Here is a 17,100-nt window from a genome sequence, read left to right on the forward strand (position 1 = left end):
TTGGAAAATGCTGATCCGGCTCCACTCTTTTGATTAAAAAGGAAAACCTCAGCTGGGAATAATCGGAAATGTCCCCTGACGACTCTGCTTCTGATTGGCTGCTTGATGTATAATTCAAGGTTGGACGTGAGGGCTGTAATGAGACTGACTAATGATGTTGATGAGTGAATGAGAACTTAATAACGCACACTGCTTTGACTTGATTTGATGTCTTTTGTAAGGCTAGAGCACGGTGGGTTTTGCCACATTGTAGTTTCATTTAAGTTGGCAGTGACATCCTGATCCCTGCAAGAGGCTCCAGTATGAAGTCAGTTTAAATATGGCACTTCATGACGTCTCCACATGTGAAAATACACTCACTAACAGTCTCATTAATAGTGAGATCATGCATTTCGATTTTTTTTGGTTTTGCAATTATTTAGTATTTATGTTTTTCATTTCAGTCTGTGTCCAATATTTCAGATTTATACACACACATAGTAGATTTTCCAAGGGTCCTTCAGGGAAAGATACTCAAGTGCAGAATAACAGGTTCAGCTAAAGATGCATTTCAAAACTAAGTGTCAGTCATCGGAGAGATTATCACAGAGATTATCGGCCATCTGGAGCATCCTCTTGTAATAGTTTTATTTTTTTAGTTGCTAATCTGCAATCAATATAGGTTAGGTCGCATGAGGCCGCAGGAGTCGATGACCATAAGAATCTGATGATTTGACTGAAAATATGACACACGTTGGACGCAGCAGCTCCCACGTCATAATATAATGTAAAAACAAAGAGTAAAAATATAAATGGTGATAATGCATTCAAAATATGTGGCAGAAATAGCGAGAGATTGGGGTCAAATAAGGCAGAAATATACAACTGTACTGTGATTGACATGACAAATGAAGAACAAAATGTTTTTGTATGTAAATCTTGTTTTTGTATCATCTTGTGGGATTTCTATTTTGCTGCGCCCCTAGTTAAAAGTATCCATCAGGTCAAAAGATATGCTGAAGGTTGTTGTCCATGAAAAGTTGGATTCTGTCCAAAGTGCATTCAAAGTTCAGCCAAAAGCGTTCGTGTTAGAGAGAAGACTGAAATCTGAACTTTAAACTAATCCAAGAATCCCAAACATTTCAAAACATGTTTGTAGATGTCTGAATTTACAGGGTTAGCTGATTTTACACGGAGAATAAGACCCCATAGAGACACCGGGTGGGAATCTGACACACAGGGAGGGCATCTGACACACAGGGAGGGCATCTGATACACATGAGGGCATCTGACACACATGAGGGCATCTGACACACGGGGGCATTTCAGAACATGTTTATAGAGGGCTAAACTACAGGGTTAGCAGCTTTTGCAACTAGAATTAGACCCCATAGAGACACCGGGAGGGCATCTGACACCGTGGCGTTTCTGAACATGTTTGTAGAGGTCTAAGCTACAGGGTTAGCAGCTTTTGCACCAAGAATAAGACCCCATGGAGACACAGGAAGGGTATCTAACACACAGGGGCAGTTTAGAACATGTTTATAGAGGTCTAAGCTACAGGGTTAGCGGCTTTTGCACCGAGAATAAGACCCCATGGAGAGACGGGAAGACATGTGACAAACAGGGGCAATTCAGAACATGTTTATAGAGGTCTAAGCTACAGGGTTAACAGCTTTTGCATCGAGAATAAGACCTTATAGAGACACCGGGAGGGCATCTGACACCGGGGCATTTCTGAACAAGTTTGTAGAGGTCTAAGCTACAGGGTTAGCAGGTTTTGCACCAAGAATAAGACCCCATGGAGACGCGGAGAGGGCATCTGACACACAGAACATGTTTACAGAGGTCTGAACTACAGGGTGAGCTGTAGATAATAAGTCAGGATATTTTGTTGTTTGCAAAGAACTTAAAATAATTGCAGTCTTTGTCATTTGCCAATTGTGGCTATTGAAACTGGGATTTCGGTTTGATTGCAAATAATCTTTCAGCCCTACTTCCATGTATAAAAAGCAGTATTGTTATCATTCGAATGAACCGAACTGGGTTTCCAAATACATGTGTAGCTCAAAGGCAGTTTGGACATGACATTATTCCTAACCCCAGAGTTGAGCAGTAAAGCCGGTGCCCTCGTATTCCCTGCCAAGGATCCCACTCAGATTCTGTTCTGCGTCTATGTGATTGCAAACCAGTGTATTGTGTTTTCAATATAGTGTTTTAATTAGAACTGTCCATTTGTTTTAGCAAAATTCTCACAAGACTATCTTTTTTTTTTTTCCTTTTTAATTGTTTAAGAACCCTTCTGCACGCTCAAATCTGTGATCATTTCAAGATGATTTGTCGAGGCACTGCGGAGGGACCAATCTAGTTCCCTGTTGAAATATTTAGCACTACTCAGCACGCTTAAAAATTCCAACTGCACAATTCGATAAGTGTTGCTTCCAGTACTAAGCACATTAGCAAGCCAGAGAAACGCACTGGCTGAAAAATATGAAATTTAGCAGTATAGTTAGCTACTTGCTTTTTCCAACAAGACAAGCATGGTAATTAGATCCTAATTGGCCTCAGTGCAGGCAGTATAATACAGAATATCCATATAACCTGTGTTGTAATTAAACTGTGATGTATCCAAGCATCCCTGGATTGATTTATGTCTTGTTTTTGTTTGTTGTCAATTTTCAGACATGTTGGGCAGAAGAGTTGGCATATGAAACACTGTAATCTCGCTAAGAGCTAAGCTAGTGAGGTCCTTTGTTTAGATTTGGGCTTGGATTACGCGCTCCTGGTTTGTCGCAGAGGCACAGATGTGTACACCATGAGGAGGATAAATGGCATCATCTCTACAATTACGGGAAGGTCAGAACCCGCCGTCACAGCAACCGCTTGGCATCCGCTATGGAAATGGCTTGGCACCCATAACCTGCAGATTTCATAGACCTGCTATTAGGCAATGGGCATGTATCATTCAGCACGCTCTGGGAAACATCTGCTTGCCATAACAGGAGGGTGTGAACACTGCTGCGTGTTTGTGTGTGTGCCACGGTAAGATGGATCACGAGCAAACATGCACAAATGGCAAGAATAAGGAGATTGATATTGTTAGGCAGAAGAAAAGTCAGAAGATGGAGCTGTGAGATATTAATATAAATTAGTCAAAACTGATAGTAAATGGAGATCTGTGTGCTTACAGATTCCCCGAGACACTGAACAAATGCGGTAATGTCTGGACCACTTGTCAGTAAAGGACTTTCTCCATGTGACAGTGTAGCAGACTGGGCACGAGTTCAAGATGTCGTAATGAGGAAGCACGGAAAAAGTCTGGTGAGAACTAATATCTAGTTTTCTTCTTTACACTCCTTTTCGAGCTTAAATAAGAAAAAAAAAAAGTGAAATGTGCGTTAAGTGTTCTGGATACATGTGTTCATTAATCTGCTCGAAATAAATAGATAAGGGAAAATAAAAATGAAATCTAAGAGCGTAGTCGTGTTTTTTCATGTGTTACAGTTTTTATGTATTTTCAGTCCTGATATAACCATGAGGTCAACAGCCGTTATCAAAGACTGGCCTCTTATTGACATGTTGGCATAATTTTTCTATGTGTTTTGGATTTTTTATTTATGTTCAGCCTACTCACAAAAGAGCTGTGTCAGATTCAGATCTGTATATATTGATTTGTAATAGGTTTTACAACTTATTGATGTGACACTAGTTGATCTTTCTGATGTAACCGCCCCTAATTAATGTAACCACACTTTTGATTCACTAAAGGAAAGTTCAGCTTGTGACCTTTTGTGGCTTTTTACACACACAGGGCAATAGTTCATCTTTATATTTTTCTCTGTCAATTTTCGGTCTTCCCTGCGAATGAAAATATACCAGAACCAGGTCCTAGTAAACCAGGATGTGTCGAAATGAGATGCAGTTTCTGTGTTGAGTTGTGATTCAGCCACACGTGTTGTCACCAGCCGGCGCTGCATGTGCCAGAGAGAGGAGCCAGAGCCAGAGCTCTTTTCTCTGTTGGTCTGTTTGTTACCTGGAGGTATCCCCTCTATCTGAACAGGCCCAGGCAGTAGGAGCAGCTGTAGCCACTACAGCTCATGGTTTACTCTGGTGGTTAGGATCAGATGTTTGCTCTTAACCTGGCAGCAGACAGACTGACAGTTTAGCACTGGTTTGGTTCTACACATGATTTATCTGGATGGATCGCGCTGAAAACAATCGAGTTTTCAAGTTGAGTACTTCAAGTTGATTGGATGAAATGTCACAAAGGCAGAAACAGTAGAGAATTTAAAGCTTTGGTAAGCCAATGGAGAGAAAAACACAGACATAATCCCCAAAGAGAATCCCTCTGCATGTTTGTGAAAATAGTCTTTCTGCTAAATTAGAGGTAGTGCATCCACTGGAGTTGCCATGTTTGTTTTTGTTCGTTTGGGTGCTTCATATTTGGCAACAATGCTGCTCTCGGATTGGTTCAATCTCCGTCCCACTGGTGGGTTCGAGCCCAAAAGCGGACGTGGGAGAGGGACAAGATGGACTCTCATGAGTTTGTAAACTCGCAAATATTGTGAGAATCCATCTTGTTGTGGAAGGTGAGCTCTTATTCCCACACATTATTATGGATAAGGCTATTTCTCAGTATGCTTTTATCTTTTTATGTTTTTTCTACAATAAATCTCCACTTTCAGTAATTTAAAATGACATCTAATCTAATCTAAACATGAAAGTACACATACAATTACTGAAAGGCCATTTTATATGCTAAATGTGAGTGTTTTCCCAATTAATTATTAAAGCCGTTCCTTTCAAACATGTCCTCCATAAACAGTGCAGCAGCCTGGTGTCAAAATGTTCAGTTATTCTGAGCCTCATATCAGTTACAGGCTAATATGTATTGGTTTGATTGAATTTAAAACTTAAGATGAGGAAAAGAAACTTGATCTCTCCTATCCCGGGTGACATCTTTCCAACTTGGCTTAAGGGAACTAATTAGAACAAAACCTTAAATTCCAGTTTAAACACTTTCTCAAGGTGTTCTGCTGTTTTAATGTCCATCGTTTCAAGTTTCTACAAGGCTGTCAGAGAGGTTGATATGTCATTTATCAAACAGAAGGCGTCTGGATGGACAGCACCACAGCAGCAGTAAAAACCTCCTGAGTGGGTGGGAGAGGAGATGAAATCTATGAACTGGCAGCACTTTCTATGGCATTTCTCACCAATATATTCAATGGGAAATATCCACTGTCTGTTCAGCTGTGAGTGACCGTGTGAGACTTTTTTAAAAACTGAGGAGGAGGAGGCTTTAGTCACTGCTGGAGCCTGTATATTTAACTGCTAAACTATCATCTCCTTTATTTGACGTGCAGTATGACATGTTTTATGCAATCAGTGTGCTCTCCACCCAAGCCACGGTTGCATCAGTCAATACGCAATTAACTTTACAGCAATAAATTGGATGTCTTTGTCATATTTTTACATTGGGCTTCACTTTCTTCAGAGGAATTTGGGCGCTACACAAATACTACTGCTGCTGTCATGCGCTTCTAAGTGTTGAAACATAGCCACGTGTGAACGGGACATGTCTCTGCGCCGCTGTACAAGTTTAGAGCTACAGTTTAGGGTGTTTATAACAGTTATCATGGACACGTTTAAACACTGAACATCACTCAAGCAGATTAAACTGTCAGGTATGAAAACAAACTAAAACTTGGTCTGGAAATACAATCTATTACTCTCCATTATTGCTCTTCCTCATGATGCAGCCAATAGTTTAAGTTCAACTGGTATTGCTGACATTTCCTACAGCTTTTAAAACATCATCCTTGAGCCCTTTGGTGAAGCTGAGAGTAGAATCTATCGTTTTACTCTCCACCTTCTCCGAGGCTCCTCTTGAGTCACACGCGTCTGCAGGAATTCTCTCCCCCTCCGCCACCATTTCAGCGTCAAATCGATGAGTGCAGATACGGCGCGTGTTAGGACCAGCAGAGGACGGTGTGTGGTGCACTAGGACCAGGGAGAGAGGAGGGATAGAGCAAAAACAGAAAGGAGAGAGGGGCACTGCGCGTCGTGTGCATTTGCAACTACAGAGCGGAGCTGTGGAGGAAACCCCCATCGGATTTGGCCATTATATCCATATATTTCTTTTCGTCATCTCTACAGCGGCGAGTTGGATACGCACCAACAGGAGCGGCTGGGATGGTCCAGCGCACCGGCCCGGATTAGGATTCGATTGTAAAAGTCTGCTGTCACAAATTTGGGTCCATCAATTGACAGCCACTCTTTTCTTAAACACATGCCTTTTTTGATTCGGCAACTTATGTTTTTTCAATCTTTCTTCTCATCATTGTGGTCTCGAGCGCGCCGCTGAAACCTGCTGTAGGAGCCGCTGGCGCACTTCTCCAAAGGGACTGTTCTGTTCCGACTGGGATTTTAAACTCGTTTGGCTGAATGGGTGATGCTGCTGAGTTCCAGTCTGTCAGTGGCTCGCTTTATCACAAGGTGTTCTGCTTATTGTTGACCTGGAGCTGTGATGTCCAAAGCCTCCCTCGTTGACTAACAAGAGACATTTTTTGGAATCGAGTTGAAGGTAGGCCAGTTTGGTGAGATGTTTCACATAGGCTTTGTCAAAGTTCAGTTACAATTACGTGTAAATGGACACATAGTAAAAAAAAGTCCGAATGATGATGTTTGGACAGAGAAGTTAAACGATGGTTAAGACCATTTTATTTCATCAGCTCCAAACGGTCTCTACAGACGCACACAGACAGGACGGGTTGTGTTTTATTTAATAGTGAGTAGACGTGTATGTTGTGTAACATTTGACCATTTGTTCATGAGCTCAATCATTGCGAGAGGAGCTGGAGAAGCCCTCTGCAGTGCAGTCTCTCTCTCACACACGCACACACACGCACCGAGCCGCCGGGCTCACTGGAGCTCACTAAGGAGAGGATTTAGATAAAGGTGCAAACCAAGCGGCTGCTCTCCCTGAAGGCAGTCTGCCAGTATAAGCCTTATTATGCGCACGATCCCGCCTTTATACTCCGAATATAGGCTACTGCTTGTACCGAGGCGACGATTTAGCACCGGCTACAATGCGCTCGTGTCCATGGGTGCACCACAGAACTTCTCTTTTCTCTGAGTGTTCACGTGAACCAAACACTGTGTGTTAGATGTGTCTGTCATGTATCATGTATCATTACCCTGACACATGTTTAACTCCACACAGTGACACATGTGCACGTCACGTATGTGGATACTGTACTGTAGTTTCCCACGGGAGCGTGCTGCGCGTTCTGCGGGGCGGAACTGTGCTAAATGCCGACGCATGACGCAGGAATCTGACTGGATGATGATTGATGAGATTCTGAAAAAAACAACCACGTCCCAAATAAAACCTCCTGACTGCTACGTCCTCCTAAATCGTTTTGTTAAAAGTCTTTTATTGACTTCTACGTGTGCGAGTCTCTTATATCCTGCTCTTAACTACAGCCTTGTGGTTAGTTGATGCGCGTTACACTCACGCACTGCTCGCGGAAGCAGTTTTTCCCCACTTTGTCAGGTGACCTATATCCCTTGGTGCTGGCAGGGGCGACATACCCGAGGCCAGCTGGAGGTGAGCCACTTCCCCATTTCACGTTGTTATCCAGCTACAATGAAGCCCAGGCCTAGACCCTGGTCTGTCACGTCCCAGTACAGGTCGGAACAGCCTGCAGCTGATCACAGAGATGAAGGGAACTGTCCGCGGTGCTGAAGTACACAACCTCCTGAACGATGGAAATGCAATGTTGATTTTTCAAGTGCAGCGTTATCGATTGTGAGGGAAAAGCACGTATTGTATGGTTATGTATGCAACAGTTTCACATTCACTGTCCAAATATCCCATTGACATCCCTATCTATTAACGCAGTAGTTCTCTCGTGCAATTTTAATTGTGCTTGCAATATTGAATTTTTTTTTTCTGTCTGAGAAAAAAACATCAACACAGTAAGCCACAAGGAGGCTATTTTCTTAGGCTCCAAATATGAATAGGACTTATATTCAACACACGCCTCTTTTAATTGTCTGACCTCATGATTGGGACGACCATTACATGACACGCAGCGCTCACTGTTCTAAAGCGTGAAGACACTATAGAGCCATGTAAAAAGCAGATTAACCCTGTGGGAGTCATAGGCCACTGTTTGCAGACCTCTGTGGCCATTGAGCACAGTATTGTCCAGCGCAGCTCCATAAATCATGTGCTTTGTGTGTTTCGGGCTGAAAGGAGTGCTGCTGGACTGTGTCCGCTTGTATCTTGTGTTGGTGATGAATGATAAGTGTGTTTTCCTCTACTGATTGAATTAGTTCAATCCTCAGACCCCTCACTTTTCCAAGCAGCACTGCAGGCCACTCCTGCGGCGCAGTGTATCAATAAACGGGTGGATGAAGTGCGCGTGGTGGTGGTGTGGGGACAGCCGGTGTGAGGCGGGGGACATGCTCAGGGAGAGCCCGCTGATCACACAGCAGATTGGAGTCCTGAGTGTGAGCGTCTGTCGGTCTGTGCCGTGGGGGAGAGAGAGGCACAGCTGACCCAGAACACTGGGTAAACTCCGGCTCAGGGTTGTATTATGAGGGGTTTGTCAGATCAACCTGGATCTGTGCATCACCGGCTTTATCTGCCGCTAACCGACATGGGCGGCCTTTTGATGGCTTTGTTTTGAAGGCTGCGCGCTGACGCAGTCCCCCATGAGGCCACTGGCAGCTGAGCTCCCACTGTGGCAGATTGATATTTGTAATTTAAGGGAAGCTGTCACACAGCATCCTCCAGATGGAAAGAACTGAAGAGGCATGCAGTCGATTAAACATGGTTTGTTTAGAAATAATCATTTTGATGTGGGAGCTGAGATTCATTGGAGGCATATTGGCTTAAGGGTTCAAAATGTTCAATTATGCACAGATGCATACAATCTCACAATAGTAATGTGGGTGAGAAGGCCGCAGTGCTCTGAGTGAAGGTTTTTAGCTTGTCTGTCAATGCTGAGAGCAGAGGAGGGCCCGTGATTTGTGTGTGGGGTGCAGGGTGCTTCAGGCAGGTTCAGAACAGCTCATTCATTACAGCCATAGACCTGCTCTCTTAAGCACATTGTTCTGGTCTTGATCCTAGAAATTGATATTTGGACAATGGGCATATTTGAGAAGACCACCTCCTTCCCATCACATTGATTGACAATAAAAGAACAATAAGCAGCACAGGAAGAACAGTAGTTGATGAAGTGCCTTTTAAAATTCCCTAACCAGAGCAATAAATCTGCTCTCCATTTCACACATGAGGACAATGGTATTTAGATGCTGACCTGAAAACCTCCAACATTTGAAGGTGTTCACTGCTTTTTAAATACAGCGATTACACTTGGTTAGGAATAGGAGACATGGGTCGAAAGGAGAACACAAATGGCTGTACAATTATAGTAAACGAAGATACTTTTGATTTGTATGTTGGACTTTCTGCTGAAGTGTCTTTACCTGTAAGTGTCCTCAATGTGCTCCATAAACAGACAATGCACTGGTAGAAATGTGATGTGTACAACACTGGTCGCCATGGGCAAAGGAACAGTGGATGATTCATTGAGCTGCCACTGGTGCAGACCATAATAAACATGGCCAGGTCATATTCAGTATTTCTGTCTTCTTGTATCTTTTCAAGTGGCTCAAAGAGAGTGGCCTCCAACAGCTGTAATGGAATCATTCTCTGAGCTGTCACTATGAATCGTTCAATCTGAGGCCTCACTCTAACCCATGGGCCATGAGGAGAGGATGATACATGCAAATCCACCAGCATAGTCAGAAGAGTCGTAAAACAATCCAGTATATTCAAACATCTGAAATGCATCTGTGCCAGGAGTGAAAACAATTAAAAGAAAAGAAAAAAATCTCAACCTCAGAGCCTTGATACAAAACAGCATTTCAGCACAAAACAAAAACTGTTTCCACTGTCTAAAAATGTATAAATTCATGTTTGTTTTATTTTGCTGCCTCATTAAAATGAGTGGGACGGAACATTTATATTGGTGCCAGGCTGTGTAGCAGCTATTCTAAACACATCGCTCCTGGAAGGCTCTATATCTCATATAATGTTTTATTATATATTATGAAATATTCTGTTTTATCAATTCTTTCACTCTATTTGCACTTTGTCTCAATACTTCAGACCTGCATTTATAAAAGACTGCAGCAGCTGTGGTTTCTGAGGGAATTCGCCTAGCATTTCTTTTACGAAAGTAAAACCAAGAAAAGGGTCAGACCTCTGTCAAACTGTACGACGGGAATGATAGAGTCATTTTGTGTGCATGAGATGGTGAAATATTTCCTGAACCTATAACGCACAGGGCTCCTCCTTTGTTCTGTTCCCAGTTCTGGTGCAATGAGTCCCTGTGGAGAAGCCCTGCACAGCTGCTGTAGCCACATCGTTTTGCTCAGAATGTGGGCTATTAGTACCAGTGGTCAGTAATAAGTGGGCAACAAGTCTCGAGCCGCGGTAAAAAGCTCCTAAACACTTGAGCGGAGACGTGGCCTGAAAGATGAGCTCAATTATTGGAGGCTGCCGAGGAGTGCTTTTGTACTGTGTTTATTATGCGTCCGTTCAAGTGGATGTTTAACAAAGCCACCATTTTGTAAGATGAGTCTTATAGGTAATATATACACGGGATACAGTGTTTCCCAAACGTGATCATTATTCAAGTTCATATGACGTTTGGTGCTTTTGAAGATTTTGAAGTCACTAGATCAAAGTATTTAAGCATTTATCCCAGAACTAGCAGATGAAGCATTGTCAGTGTTGGGGTCAACTACATTTCAAGTGCTGGTACTGTCATTTACAACTTGAAAATAACACGCCTAACTGTAAAATGTGGTGTTTGGCAGTCGTCGTCTTTAAGCGATCTTCCAGTCATAGATAAAATGTGCCTGGGTTTGCAAATGTCTGACCTAACACATAGGCGCAGTCAGTCTTGGCTCCCTGCCGTGACCTGGCTCGGGTTCTGGTCCTGCAGTCTCGTACCCTGCGCTCCCCCCCTCCTCTTCCCTCCTCCTCCACCACCTCCATCTCCTTCATAAGCTTGGACTCCTCTCCGCACTGCTCCACATGTCTGCTCTGATCCTGACATGTTCACATCGCACCGGTGTCTGTGCCAACCTAACCTGGTGAGGACTCCCATCGGCAAACTACAAGACTTACATATGTCAGGTCTGTGCCATCTTCAGAACGTCTTTCCGCTTTGGATTCAAGGGTAATTTCAGGCTTCTTTCCAAAATACTGTATGTGTGTAGTGATTTAAAGTCTTGTTGCACTAGTTTGTATTTGACACCATGACCCAAAAACCAACGAAATGGTCCCTGGTCACATTTTTGTACTGCGCTTTTCCATTTTTAAGGCATAAAAAGGAACCACTCACTCATTTATACTCATTCATACACCAAACACTGAGGTTGAGGTGAGGTAAGTGTCTTGCCCGAGGACACAATAACAGCATTCATGTGGTGGGAGCTGGAATTGCACCGCCAACCTTCAGATCAGTGCACAAACGCTCCACCAACGGAGCTACCGTCACCACTTTTTCCTACTTTTTCATTCATTTTCATCTTCAACCAATGATATTTACGTCGACAGGGGGATTCGAACCGGCAACCTTCGCGTCAGTGCGCAAAAACAGAGCCACTGTCGGCCATTTTTCTTTCGTTTTCATTTTCTAGTACATCGTCTAATATATTCCTCAAGTCTGTGACCAGGTTTTTTAAAACGTAATGCGACAGCGAGATAAAAAGGAATTCACAAATACTTTTTAGTGTAAAGACTAAACGAAAAAGACATCGTCCTGCTTCTGAACCCGTCCAAATGATGACTTTTTTTAGTCCTTGTGATTATATTGTGACCTTGATTAAACTAAAAGAATAATCAAATCATCCTTAGACCCAGCGTCTCTAAGTATGTGACACAAATCATTAAATCCAGGTTGTTATCCCAAAGTAGTTTTTCTTTATTATTTCGAAAACGTAGAGGTTCTATCAGGCCATGTTGGGTTTTTCTTATACAAAGTGGCAGAGAACAGTTTGTGGTTGGACATGTGCTGAGGAGGAGTGAAACAATAATCACAAAAGGATACTTAGATTTGCCAGGCGGGACGTCCAAAAGGAGACCAAAGAGATTTATGCATGCTGTCGAGGACGGTTAAGAGACGAGATGCAGAGAAGATATATATGAGAAGAAGCGAGAAGCAGGTGGTGCGCTGTGGCCGTGTATGAAAATTGTCAAATGCTCGTACTTACATCGCTGTAACTTAGGCGTGTCAATCTGGACGATATTGACTGATAAAAAGAGTGTGTCTGCAGTACAACCGAGAAATATGCTACATCGATATCCCCCCGAAGAGCCCGTCTGCGCGCGCTACGTCCGGTCACTTTCTCCTGCCCTGGTCCTCGGGCTAATGGTGAAAAGTTTCAGACTAGTGCCTCTGTAACGATCGCACACTCTCCAACTTACTGTCCCGCAATAGTGTCTGCTCGCTGAAAAGGCCGTAATGAGTTTTCATCAGAGGTAACTGTACTGCTCCCTGTAGGGCCCTCTCCCCTCTCCCCTCTCTGAGGCCCTCACACTGTACAACTGAGACCGAGCTGCTGGACGAGCAATCAATGCAGCTCTGGGACTGTGTGTGGGGGTGTGTGCTAGGTGATGTGTGTGTGTTAGGTTATGTGGGGGTGCGTTAGGTTATGTGTGTGTGTGTGTGTTAGGTGGTGTGTGGGGGTGTGTGTGCTAGGTGATGTGTGTGTGTTAGGTTATGTGTGTGTTAGATTATGTGTGTGTGTTAGATGGGGTGTGTGTGTGTAAGGTTATGCATGCATCTGTGTGTGTTAGGTTATATGTGTGTGTGTGTTAGGTTACGTGTGTGTGTTAGTTATGTGTGTGTTAGGTCATGTGTGTGTTAGATTATTTGTGTGTGTTAGGTTGTGTGTGTTAGGTTGTGTGTGTTAGGTGGGGTGTGTGTGTTAGGTTGTGTGTGTGTGTTACGTTATGTGTGTGTGTTAGGTTATGTGTGTGTGTGTTAGGTTATGTGTGTGTGTTAGGTCATGTGTGTGTTAGATTATGTGTGTGTGTGTTAGGTTGTGTGTGTGTGTTAGGTTATGTGGGGGTGTGTTGGGGTGTGTGTGTGTGTGTGTGTTAGGTTATGTGTGTTAGGTTGTGTGTGTGTGTGTTAGGTTATGTGTGTGTGTTAGGTTGTGTGTGTGTGTGATAGGTTGTGTGTGTGTGTTAGGTTATGTGTGTGTGTGTTAGGTTGTGTGTGTGTGTTAGGTTATGTGTGTGTGTTAGCTTGTGTGTGTGTTCTCGCAAACCCTACAGAGTGAGGACCGCCGCGGGTTTTAGACTGAGGACTATTTTTCTAAGTGAGGACATTTTGGGGGGGTCCTCACTCACTACTTATTAAACATTTACTAAAGAAAAAAAACATGAGAAGTTCCTGAAGGTGCCCTGAAGCTTCCCAGAGAAAGTTCTCAAAACAATGGAAAAATGAATATTTTTCACCGAAATTTCACACAGATTTTACTCTGTGTGAGCCCCCTCTGGCAGAAGCTGGTACTGCAGGTAAAAATACTCAAGTGCGCCATAGTGGACAATACAAGTACTGCAACACATCAGGGTTTTCCATTGTCATGTCCTTCATGGGAATAAAAATATTTAGAGATATTAATTAGAATCTTTTGCTGTAGATTAATGACATAAATAAGAGAGAAAAAAATATCAGAATTTTTTTTTTTTTTTTTTCCACGAGAGAATTTTCTGTTTTTCTGTTGAGAAATTAGTATTTTTATGAGTAAAAAATGCAGATGAGGCTTGATAGAACTTTTCAAAGTTTATTAACAAAAACATTATAATTTTCAGAATGGAGCAAAAGTTGTGTGGAACATAATGTGATTACACTGTAGAAACTAGTGTGTTAGGTTGTGTGTGTGTGTGTGTGTGTGTGTGTAAGACTGTTCTGGATCTGTTTTTCATCTGACAGAAGAATAGAAACAGATTACCTCCACTATAGGACAGTATTATTCTTGTACACTTAGTCCTGTCACGATAACACATTTTGAAGTAAATATGGACGATAAACGATAATACTGAAACTAATTTACGCCACTGACACAAAAACCCACGAGCAAATTTAAACACAAACAACATTCTTAAAGCGACTGTATTGTTAAAATATCATGAGCTGCAATAAATAAACAGCAGAATGAAACACTTTAGTACTTAGTTTGCATCTGTAATTAGTCATAGAAGTGATTAATTCAAACTTTTATGTCTCAAATCTTATCGTATAGCCAAAAAATAACCCAACATTTCCAAGTAGTGCAAACAAAAAGTCCCCATGATAAATATTGACCAACAAAAATATCTGAATATGTCAATACAGTAATCATCATAACAGTCCTATCTACACACTCGTTCTTATTATTTTAAAGTCAAAATGGAGGTGTGATGTTCGCAGGTTGTTCGTCGAGGACATTCCCAGTGAAATCCAGCAGATAGAAGTAGGACACATCATTTCCCTCAATTAGTTCTGGACAGCCCAAAGTGTAAAACGCTGCCTTCTAACCGAAATTTGCATCCTGCTTGACGCAAAACAGTCACATGGTTCACTCAAGTGCAACTAGTTTGTTTTGGCCTCATATAAACGCTAGAAAAACACTCGGAAATTGATGTTTTCTACTGCAGCGATTGGCAAATACTCGTGCAATATGTGTTCCTATGATATTTGTCTTAATTAAAGGCTATCAGAGCAGCTACATCAAAACGAAAACAGCGAAATAACAAAATATAGCGTTATAGCGATTTAATCTGGGTTTTCGCCGTTAACTTTTATTTTCAAAAAGTCAACTCCACAAACTTATATCTATATATCTCAAATTGCAATTCACCAGACTGGATATAGTGTAAATTATTGATCTGTTAAACCAAATGTCCAGCACCCCCATGTTTCACCCCCAGAGACGTCCTTCCAGTACATCTGCCTTTACTTGTTTGTGTATGTTGTACCAGAATTTGTCCTAATTGGCCCTTATTTTTGGGGCCCCCTTTTCTCCGTGGAATCAGAGCTAGACTCAAGCTCAAGGTCCTGGAAACATACATTATAAACTACCGCAAGACAGTGTAAACAAAAGCACGAAATGAAATATTAATCCCCGTCTCAAATCACTCGGGACTCTTATGAATCTTGAGACTTTTGATTGGCTGACACCTTCGTTCGGCGCCGCCCACAAGTCTCTCTGATTGGCCGAGGGTTACAGACAATGCTCTTATATCTTTACCAGCCAAAACTGACAGGAGTTTCTGGCTGCTGCTTCTCTCCGTCGTGAAGAGAGGAATGCTCCACCTCCTTTGCAGCTCCGTAGCTCTGATATACAGTTATAGCATCACTTTGGTAAGTTGCCATTGTTTTGCGTTGTTGCCCCGCTTTGTAAATAGGAGGCTGTTTTGTCGCTTGAGATCTTAATGAGTAATTTTATTGCTACAGTTTTGCAGCGCATGACTTGAGTGCTTGGCTCACTTCATTTTCTCCAAATCACTCAGAGCACTTTTTACAGTTAGGGTCTAATCCATCACTGCAGGCTGCATTGTCACAACGGCTATAAAGTTCTTGGATGTTTTATTCCAGGAAAAGTTTCTTAATAAGGCTCACACGGAGGGAACAATGAGAGAAGGCACGGGCTGAGTTAACTTTTGCTTTTTGCGTAATTGATTTCATTGTCTCCGGTCGATCAACAGCCTAATTCAGAAATAGAATAATGCTGTACCACATAGCAGCTACGTACTTGTACTTGTGCATTAAGTTCTATTGTTAAGGCTTTGTACAACCATATTGCAAGTAATTTCATCTAATTCTCCATCGCTTCTTAGCATATAGTTTACTCAAGATACAACAGCAAAACAGTAAGCAGAGGCAGTAACGACGAATAACATAAAAGTGGAAACCTAATTGGGAAGCTCATCGGCTGAAATACAAATGATGTAAAACTATTACAGACTTTATGTTACGGGGAGATAATGTGCAGCAGGATACTTTGGTAATTATTATACAGGAGCCAAAACATCCAGATAATGGAGACATAATTGAAATTTAAGAAGTTGTGTACATTTTGACCATAGAACGCATGAACATAAAGTTTAGTAGCAAAGTTCACTAAAGTCAGATGTAATATTTAAACAGGGGGGTATTTTACTTCTATGGTGTATTAACTGATTACACATAACATATTTTGATCATTGTGTTGCCTTTTGTTGTTTTTGAAAATGCCATATTATCTGAAAACAACGAGTCTTTCCTCCCTTTACTCTCCATGCTAAGTCATTTCTCCTTCAGAGCGCTATCACATTACAGTCAGCGTCAATCACACTAATGAAACTACTGCACTTCAGTTACTGTGTACAGTTTTGTATCATGTTTTTGTATATTTATGGAGAATTGTCGTGTGGGAGCCCGGGTGACATAGCCTTGTGGGCGGAGCATTGGACAGAATCTTACTGCTAACTGTAAGGAAGATGAGCGGCGAAACGTCTTCACTCCTACAACGATTTGTCCATTTGACAGATTTAAATTCCGTGTTTTGCTCTGGATCAGACCTGGACGACTGAGGGATTACACAGAAACCATAAGGAGGGATCAAATAGGGTGCAGGGAGATCACTAAATTACTGAAACATACATGGATGGCATCTAAACCCTCTCCAGGCATGTGTTTGAAGAGGAAATGTTCTAACATACCACCTCTTAAAGCAACAATGACAAATGGCTAAAAGGTTGTTGCTGTGAATGTGATGATTTGAACATATCTATTTAAAGGCACAGGCGCGGCCTTGTACCTGGCCCAAACTTGCAGCTGGCTGTTGCATTGTATCTTTTTTGTATGTGTGGTAACCTTTGGTAACCCTCCTCTTTTCTGGCTCTTTCCTCTCCATTTCTTCCAGTGCTCTCTATTCCCAGCCTGTCCCCAGTCAAGCAGAGAATCGATTTTTAAACAGGCAAGACTCTGGGGACCGAGCACAGGACCATTATTGGCCTCATTTAGGCTCCATTGCCACCACGATGGCTTCTCTAGACAATAGAAT

At 42.3% G+C, this 17,100-nt stretch overlaps 1 protein-coding gene across 4 annotated transcripts in view; it reads left to right on the plus strand.

Annotated features, from left to right (window-relative positions):
* il1rapl1a (interleukin 1 receptor accessory protein-like 1a) overlaps positions 1-17,100 on the plus strand; it is a 215,128-nt gene that overhangs the window by 47,641 nt on the left and 150,387 nt on the right. The window contains exon 1 of one of the 4 annotated variants that reach the window (XM_033987092.2): positions 6,374-6,562. The exons of 2 other annotated variants lie outside the window; for them this stretch is intronic. The gene's annotated coding sequence lies outside the window, so the exon portion shown is untranslated. Of the gene's footprint in view, positions 1-6,373; positions 6,563-15,346; positions 15,417-17,100 lie in introns of those variants that run through there. One more of the 4 variants, XM_055230658.1, reaches the window with a different exon arrangement.

Source organism: Periophthalmus magnuspinnatus, chromosome 21 (genome assembly GCF_009829125.3).
Source record: "Periophthalmus magnuspinnatus isolate fPerMag1 chromosome 21, fPerMag1.2.pri, whole genome shotgun sequence".
Lineage (NCBI taxonomy): Eukaryota > Metazoa > Chordata > Actinopteri > Gobiiformes > Gobiidae > Periophthalmus > Periophthalmus magnuspinnatus.